We start from the raw sequence: 9832 nt of genomic DNA, 5'->3' as shown, positions 1-9832 counted from the left end.
AAAGGCTCATGTGTGAGCACCGTAGTGTGTCGCAGCACAGCAGGGTGGACTGTAGTGTCACGTATCTTAATAAAACACGCAGCTTCACTTTCCAGTCAGAAGAATCACTCAAATTAGAGTTAGAGTTACTAAATAAAGGTAACATTCGATCAGTCAATCTAATCTTTGTGGTTCTTCAGAAGAAGTCAAATGTAAATATAAAAGTGCTAAAATAAATTTCAGTTCCTCATTCTGAGAAGTATCAATTTATGCCTTCAGAGATGACAAAGCATGAAACCAAAGCTCAGCTCTGAAATCTGACCATAGCCACATACTTAGCAACTGAAAAATGTTGCATCAATTTGACCTCCAACCACTGACTGAAGTGTGCGAGTGGTTAAAATTAGATTCCTGTGGATGTGTGGCACATAGGCCAGCTATTCAGTATTTGTATAAACTTCATCTTCTGTGGTCTTTGAAATATGAATTTGGGCCCTGCGGCTGTCGACGCTGTCTAAACAATACGATCCTCGAGAGTCAGCAAGACCAGAAAAGTCCTCAGTACACGAAGCTGTGACCAAACACAGCGTTTTCTTTGCTTTTTAACTAGAAAAATCTATTCTACGTGGAGCTTCCCGCGGCGTGAACAGGCAGATTGTTTAAAAGGCTCTTCATCCTTAAATAAGTGAAGTGAGGAAGCATGTTTCGTAGCGTTGGCTTGGTGGGTAGCAAACAGGAAATGAGTGTAGATATTTAATCAGGAGATTATGAGACTCAGCATATAGACAGTTTGTACGAGTCACACGTCTGAACAACACGGTTAAGCGGTGAACGACCAGCTCATTTTACCATCCGTGGCTTTGTTCTGTGTTCGCCCATCAGCAACCCAACAGTTTGTTAATGCTCACACTATTATACTCAGCAATAAGCTCCAGCTTCAGCCGCTCGCTCGGCTGCTGGCAAACCAGTTAACCTGAGATGAACACCAACACGTCACATTTTTAAATATTCTCTAAGATCACTGCTGATGTCTTTCCTCCTCCTCAACACCTGAATGCTCCAGACCAGCAAACTACGGATCTATGAAGCCTTAAAGCTGTGCTTTAATTCAGCATGACTGTACAAAGATATTTGTTTGTGTTTCTCGTCTTAATAAATAACAGAAAACATTTTCTATAAATGAAAGTCAGCCAAGATGACTGGATGGAACTTAAGACAGTTTTGAACCGTTTCTGTTCTAGTTCCGTTTTTCTAACACTGAATTTACAAGAAACAGAGCGAGGCACACACCACCACAAACGAACCTCGATACGACAGATGAGATGATAACAGTGGGGCAGAACATTTGACATGTGGTGTGACTAACTGAACGTATAAGAGCAAACTGAAGATCACGCAGCGCATCGGATGAGGACAGTAAAGCGAGAAAAAGGCGTTTTAGAACCGTGAAGCTGAAACCTCGGGTATCACAGGAAGTCCCATCACAGACTCATTAGCCCACCGAAACCTCCTCTGTTCGCTTACAGTAATCAGCTTGACATTCAGCAGCAAACGGCTCTGCCACTCACTACGTTCAGAGATCATCACACTGACATACATTTCTTCTATTCTGAATCTTGAATGTGGGCACATTTGATCCTTACGGTTACGTAACCACAATCAGAACCAGAGTGACTTACTGCAGGCTGATGTGACGCGGATGATTAATCTACAACTTCTTAGTTTCCAACACAACAGTTGTTTTTTAACTGGGATAAGCTCAAAAGAGTCACACACAAGTTATATGACAGTAACAGGCTGGATATGTCTACAGTTCCTTCTAATCGAGTTCTAATATTTTCCTCCGCGATGTGTTTTCTGTTACATAACGGCTTCTTTCTCCGGCTCTAATCCCACAATGGGCCAAAGTGAGGCAGCGATGGGATGAAAGTACTCAGTAATAACCCCTCAGACATCCCCGCAGTCGAGCTGTCAACAAATACTTTTGTTATATAATCTTTAAAAATGTAAACGTGCATTTTTCAAGCAGCCAAACCAGTTGCTGTCGCTCTACAAAGCCAAGCTTCCCACAGAGCAGTTGCAGTTTCCCAGCACTAACTGGGTGCTTAGCAGAACACCGTGCAACCACACCACACAGCTGGAACAGTTGTGTGTCACAGGTGCGGTCTCACTGCAGTGCGTGTTCCTTCAGTTATTAGCACCGTTACCATTTTTCTGCTTTATTTCAAACCTTAAGGCTCTTTTCATACTTCGAAGAAAAATCGAATTGTTGTGTTTCTGGTAAAACTCTCGCGCCGTGCTTGCCAAACTTTAACTGTGCTGAATGAATAATCAGCAGGGCTGTGGAAAAGCAGACTGATGGATGCATCAGGGGCCAACCACAGTCCACCATCTTTAATGTAAAACACACTAAAACAGACAGTTTGACTCTTTGGAAAACGCTCAAAGAACTTTGAAGTTGGGCGTGAGTACGCGCAGCCACACCGCCGCACGTACTCGCGCGTCAACACGTTGCTGCTCGGAGCTGGGCTCAAGTGATGCCCTGCAACACAACTTTGCATGCTGGGATAATTTACTAGTATGTGCAGCTTTAGTACAAACTTGTGAACACCAGCAGGGTTTTTGACTGCTTACATACAGATGTTCCAAATGTTCAGACCAATGCACACTCCCAGTAACTTTCACTGGTCAAGTGAGGGACTCTGGGATGCAGAGAGATGACACAATATGTGCTCTAAATGTTTTCCAACACTTCACTTCTTCAAGTTAAATGACACAGCTCAGTGACAGTTATCCTGCAGCAGCTCACAGAGTGCTCAGCTGGATGTTAAGTCTTCTCCCTCGAGTGTCATTCAACATACATACAATGTTGACATCGTGGTGCTCCGAGGCATCCACTGTGGACGAGCTCTGCACTCATTTCCATTAACAACAGTCATTTCAAATTCTCTCACTGACACTGTGGGATGAAATTACCAAAGTGTGCCAGAAAAATGTTGTGAAATTAATCACAAGAACAACAAGTCTGCTTTAAAGTGTGCTTGGGGTTGATTTAGACTATTCTCAATAACCGACCAAGTATTCACATGATTATCATCATGGGACGATAACAGTCATTGCAAACAGGAAACAAACGTGGTCTCCGTCCAAGAATTTGATACAGCACGTCATCGTTTGACTGGCTAAGTGCATGCAGCTAAAAATACTTCTTATTGGCTGGTGGAACCCACAATGAGACATTAATAAGGCTCCACCATCCCATCTTGGTAAGCTAGCCTTGACATTTCAAGGTGTGCCGCTCTCACTAAGCAGTGCAATAAATGATGCGTGCAGCGTTCAGTCTGTTGCATGGTCTGGTGGTATAAATGCCTGAGGTACAAGGGAAGAGGCCACTAAGAACAGGTCTGCCTTGAAAGCATCTTTACAATGAGCAGCTACTTTAGGAAACTATTTTTACACTTCACCAAAAATGAAAGATTTTTAGTCCGTAAGTGTGCCAAAGGGTGTGAGGCGTTGCAGAGCTCTGATCTGTTGGCTTAAATATTTACATGAAAAGCAGTGGTCTGCAACGCAAGCACACAAAGAGTGCTCTAGATAAATGTGGTTTTCCTCTATTGGAGTGAAACAACGCCTCAGAGCTATGTGGCAATCACCTCTATACACCAACACTTCATTATTAGAGGGGCTTTGCAGCTATCACACACAGCAATCAGATTATTTTACATCCTGATGGCAGATTTTTGGGGTCTTTTCTGGCTTTATTTGATAGAAACAGTGAAGACTGACGGGGAGGGCCGCAGGTCGGATTCGAACCCGGGCCGGCCGCTCTCAGCCATACTGTATAGCGTATGGTCGCCTGCTGCCCCAGTGAGCTATGATGGTAGATTTACCTCAGCCTGTTTCTTCTACCTCCACTGCAGGCAGCGTCTGAATCAACATCCTGGTGATTAACCCACCAATAGGACTCTGTCATGTGTTACTGTTTAAACTGGTTTCATCTTTGAAGGCGTGCAGTGACGGGAAACAATAACTTGCTGTCTCACCAAAAGTAACAAGAACGTTCTCAAAATGTTGTTTGTTTGTAACATTTGTTACAAACAAACAGAAATGCAGCAATAACTGAGACTAACGTTTGTCAGATCAATGGCTGAATTTTACAATATGTAATATTGACCTTAATAAATGCCTTCCAGACTTTATGTGAAGAAAAAGCATAAAGTGCAATGAGTGCGCTTATGCCTGCGACAAAGTAAAGGTAACTTTAGAACGCCGTCATGCTCTGCACGCCACCTGAGCCATCAGATGAACCACAGGTAGGACTTTCAGTCATTTCTGCCGCTTCAGGCTTGTTTGCTTTGCACCACAATCTGCGTTTTTCCATCACTCAAGAGCTATTTCTGATTTCAAGAGACGGTCAAACGCAAGACTACAAGACCTGTAATTTAACTATAGCTCGTGTTCTTAATAAGATGCTTGCAAAAACAATCCGTTTATAAAACTGCATCAATGTACACGTGCAGCAGGAAGGTGAAACAGGTGGAACACATGTGGATCTGCCTCACATCCATCTACAACCACAGATACTGAATGCAAGGCAGCTCACAAAGTTCTTCAGCCATCCAGCTGCATCCAGCTGCATCCAGCAAGAACAGTGCCACATCCTGCCATCACTGCAACGCTCACCGTGTGTTACAAGCCGAACAGCAGCGCAGTCTGGCACTGAGGAAACACTGACTGGAATGTGATGTGGTTGATTAAGTGGTTATATGTAAAGTGCATGTAAAGGGCTCCTTACATTTCATTTTTAGCCCCCAGCCCCCCTCATGTTCTGATGCATAGATCAGACTTTTCCCACAGAAGCACAGACAGGTTCGTCTTTATTGATCCCAAAGTTTTGATCTGCAGTGGTGCAAAACAACACCTACACACCGAGTTACTGGGAAAACGTTTCCTGGAAACAGAGTCAAAATGAATAATAGCAATAATAATAATGGCAACAACAACAAAGTGAGACAGCTAGCAAAGAGGTTTTTTCTTAAATGAATGCAAATAACCTCTGCCTCTCTGCCCCCACCCTCACATGTACCCAAAGCCTGGTGGGGGGGCGGGACTAAGCCAACCACAGGAAACCTTCACAGCGCACTGGGAGACATTCAGGATCCAGAGCAGCAAAACAGTCAGGCTGAGATGTTTATGTTGGACTGATGATGTTGGGGTCGAGGGACGTCTAATAATACAGGAACAACGGCCCACAGAGCTGACACACTGACTCTCTGACATTGTCCCTCTGTCTGGTAGCTGCGCCCTGCTCTTATTACCACTCTGCACCATTGTCAGGCTAAACAGTGACACGCTTCCATTCTAAACCACAGCGAGGCAAAGTCACTAAAATCACACTAACAAACACACGTAGACGTGCGTAAGTAATGGTGCTAACATACCTCTAATCACAAGCATTTGAACAGCAGGGCAGTCAGAGGACGTGTCACAGTGTCATCTGAAAGCAGACTACAGACACTCCGTCAACCTTTCAGTTCTAGTCTCTCTTCTGGTTCCATCTGACATGACCGATGCTTTCATTGTCATGACGATACAAGAGTCACGATCCAAAGGGAGCAGCTAATTTCCACAGCATGCTGGCCTTTGGCTCAGAAATGCACATTACATGTAGAACAGCACTCTGACACATTTCAGTTTCAGGGTGTGCCCCTGACCTGGGTACCACCCACTCTGTGTGGAGCTGGTGCAGCTGCACACAGCCGACAGGATATTTATGTGTCAAGGAAGGTGGCTTTGATCCACTTGACGAGTGACAAGTTTGTCGTTTTACCTTCAATTGCTGAATAAAATCTTCTTTTGGTTCCGAGTGCACTTCCCCCACAACACTCGGACAGCTACGCTCCTTCGTCGCTCGGACTCTGTGGGGCACAGAAAGTCTATGTGCTGCTTGCCTCTGGACAGATGTTCTAGCTGTGTGATACTGAGATGGAGGCAAAGCACTGAAGCTGAAGAAGCTAAAACACAGAGTGCTGCACAGTCTGCAATAAACTCGTCACTCCACTGTGGACAGTCGTATATAATAGTAATCAGAACTGTCACCTCACAGCAAGACGGTTCTGGGTCTGTCAGCGTTTGTACGTATTAATATTAATCGAATGCGGACCAAAATTACTTGAAACAGACATCCAAAAAGAAGAAAGCTTTTCAGAGTTTCTGACTGTTCTAAAGTAAACGACGGAGTTCCTGTCAGAGCTACGCTGCCTGTCGTCCACTGTGTGTAGCCTCCGACTGTCGTACATGCACCGCAGCACTGGATGTTCCTGCACATTCTTCAACTCGGAGAAAATGTCACAGATTTTCCAAAATGAGCGCATGAGCAACACAGGATGAACAAATGAATGTAGCCATTACATGTTTAGGATGACCAGATGAACTACTGGGTTTCACACACACACACACACACACTTGTTACAGGACAGCGACTGTGGCCTCCTGCTACACTGGAGTCTACACCCTTTATATGAACAAAACCTACAGCTGTGCAAAGATGTCAGCTCATCTTGCAAGTGCTCCTGTATGCCTGCTAGACTCATCATTACTGTTCTGCTCTCTGCTTGAAGTCACAAGAACAAGGAAGAACACAGCACTGCATCAGCCTGCAAGAACACAGACTCAGTGTGAGTGGATTCACTTTCTTTCACTATCAAACCCTCCAGCTGAGACATTATTATTATTGTTAAGACTGTGTGGAAATAATGTTCACTCAACTCAACTCTGACTTCATCTTAAGTTAGGTTAAAAAGTTTGCTACATGCTAACAAATATTCAAAAATCAAAAGGAGAAATTAAAAGCCAACCTGTCAAAGAAAGCAGAAAACTATCCATCCGTGAGTCCACGCCTCTTATTTGTCGAGCTTAGACTAAACCCTGGTGTACGGTGACGGCTATTAGGAACAGAGGGGAGGGAAGTGTGTGTGTGTGTGTGTGTGTGTGTGCACATAGGGGGGTTAGGGGCGTGTGCTAAGAGGAAGAGAGAGTGGGCGTGGCCCTGAGACACGGAGAGCCTGAGAGAGGACTAAAATAACTACTGTATTTCCTTGACAAGCCGAGTGCAGAGCTGTTTGATAAATGCTCACACACTGACACACACACAGACACACACATACAACCAGCCTCTGTGAGAAAGAGGAAACTGAAGTAACACACAGTGAGTGATTATGACACCGCAGTCTTTCAAAGGCACACCGAGCTATTCAGAGTAGGTGTACAGTGAGGATAGACGAAACACAAAGCACCCACTCAAACACAAAGTCTATGACTCAGAGCTGCAAAGGACGTCTTTACACCAGCGCAGGAGGGAACAATGAAGAGCACTGAACAGCGAACAGATGACCATCAGACCTAAAAATACATCCCCGATTCCAGCCGGGACGCCGCCGCCGCGTTAAATACTAATAAAAGTCAGAAAGTCCTAAACTTTGATTTGATTCACAACAGAAAACATGTTCAATGTTTAACTTAAAACCAACCATGTGACAGTGAGGTCATTATGAATGTGATGACAGCAACAAAGGTGGACGGGGCCACGCTTCTCGCTGTGCAGCATCCTGCCTTCTTTTAACTACAGGCTGTGAACTGGACGTTTGAGAGAGGACTGGTCCCGACGGGTCAGACTATTTAACATCAGCTAAACGTGAAAAGGTTCCAACCTGAGCCCGGCTTTTTTGGTTTGTTTTTCCACAATAACCCCAGCACATTGGATAAAGCTTGCTGTGGTTTTACCTTGAAAGTGGGAATATTTCGGGCCCTCGCGGTACTTCAGGTACTCGTCACCATGTAGCACAGGTGGCTGCTCAAAACAAGCTACAACCTAACATCTACACGTTGATGCCAGGTTCATCTTCATAATCAGTGTCATCATTTAACATGTGGATTATTTAGTCTATTCACACACACAGCAACCCAGATTATCCACTAGTTGCACACCACGCTCAGTGACTCACTGACACTGACACTTTCTAACCAAGCTGGAAGCACAGCTGTCATCTTTATTTCTGTTGACCTGACAACTACAGCCCCCGTTGCCGTGGGAATTGTGTTCCCAGTCCACAGGATCACTAGTAAACCACTGGCAAGGTTATACACACAGACACAGATGCACATTTGCACACAAACAATCCTGCTGTGAGTGCCAGCGTGAGCAGGAAATAACAGTGCAGAGACTTACAGCCTGTGTGTGTGTTGCCTCTGAGCATGTTTCAGGCATATCTGCCCTGCCAAGGTCTCTGAAGCACAGAAGGCAATAGCTCCACCTACTGGTCATTAACAGATGTTACACCAACAAAGTGCAACTCTCTCTTAAGGTCTTGTCGCTCTTTCAGCCTTACCTCCTGGTGAACAGCTTGAATCCAGTGAAGGACTTGGAGCAGCCACTGTGGATCTCCTCTTCCTCCACACAGAAAAGAGGCAACAAGGCTGGACCGGGGGCAAAGGAAGAAGGCAAAGAGGAACTGGATGAGGATGCAGAGTTGCAGTCTCCATCATCTACGTTAACATTTTGTAAGCACGTTCCTTCCCCTTCTGCGTTTGTGTCCACACTGGTTTCTTCAAGCTCACCACTGCAGGCCTCCGGGTCAGTGTCGTGCTCCAGATCTGTACCTGCTCCCGGTTCCGAATCCATGAGAGAGTCTGTTCAGGTCCTGTGATCTCACATTGTGTTAGAACGACCTGCAACGCTCCTGGATTTCTGGGTAGTCTTTGAAAAGCATGACGTTGAAGACGAGTCCACTTATGACGTCAGTCCAGCTCCTGTGTTACAAAGGAACTCCCACAGGACCACTTTAATTATTCCTCCTGCCTGCAAGTCCTTTACACTCTACCTCTCAATGACACCAGCTTCACTCAACTTATACAGATGTGAGATATGACCTGAAATCACGAGACAGAGAGTGAGTGTACATTGTGTCCACAGAGATATCATTAAAGGACCACACCAGCAATCACAACATGTCAGTAACTGAAGTGTGTCCTTACACAAGACACTACATGGTTCTCCTGCAGTTACTTAAGAACACTACTCTAAGTACTAAAGCACAGCTCAACTAAACGTATTGTGCCTCAGTTACAGTGACCCATACACTAAAAGAGTTCTAGCAGTAATGACAAAAGTTACCTGTTACTAGAGTGTCTAAAGAATTGTGATGTAACAAACACAACTCTAGTAAAGCCTTAAAGTGCAGTTCAACTACTGTTAGCCTGAATAATAATCAACACTTACGAGCTGGTCAAGGACTTCAAACATGGCTACCCAGCAGAAGCTACAAAGTCAATAATCCACAAGCCAAAGGTCGTTCACAAGAGAGACAAGGTGTGTGTGTGAGTCTACAGACGGATTAGTGCGTCTTGAGGGAGAGTTAATCCTTCCCAGCCGTCCACATGTACGCCTGCAGTAAGCAGCAGCTCACAGCCACTCACTCTGCATCTCACCCTCCACACTTCTTCCTCTGACAAAGTTTACACTCAGTCTTCTTCGCCTCCTCCTTTTGGATTCGTGTTGAGTTTAATGACACTTCATGTAACGTGGATACTGACGCGCGTGCGCAAACACTATAACTACTGTAGCGAACTGCTGCACGCGCAGTTTGGTAAATACACACTGATCCTGTGTAGTACTACTCGGCCGGCTAAACCCAGGAAGTGGATAATGAAAACAATCAGGGCCTCGGCGCGAGTTGCCTTGTCACGTGCCTGACTGAATGTCTTCAAATGAATTAATGCTGCTGTTCACTATACAAACGTTTTATACACACACAAGAAAGAAAGAAAGAAAGAAAGAAAGAGTAAAGTTTGCTGG

The 9832-nt window shown here is 44.8% G+C and overlaps 1 protein-coding gene across 1 annotated transcript in view; it reads right to left on the bottom strand.

Moving 5' to 3' along the window:
- Positions 1–6932, bottom strand: part of LOC102200064 (diacylglycerol kinase zeta-like) — a 66087-nt gene extending 59155 nt beyond the window's left edge. Inside the window, exon 1 of the mRNA XM_013914643.1 lies at positions 6837–6932. The gene's annotated coding sequence lies outside the window, so the exon portion shown is untranslated. The remainder of the gene's footprint in view (positions 1–6836) is intronic.
- Positions 6933–9832: the final 2900 nt, after the last annotated feature.

Source organism: Pundamilia nyererei, unplaced genomic scaffold (assembly GCF_000239375.1).
Source record: "Pundamilia nyererei isolate P.nyererei 1_Seehausen unplaced genomic scaffold, PunNye1.0 scaffold00212, whole genome shotgun sequence".
Taxonomy (NCBI): domain Eukaryota; kingdom Metazoa; phylum Chordata; class Actinopteri; order Cichliformes; family Cichlidae; genus Pundamilia; species Pundamilia nyererei.
The sequence above is the reverse complement of the archived record's forward strand: the minus strand, read 5'-3'. Positions and strand labels throughout refer to the sequence as shown.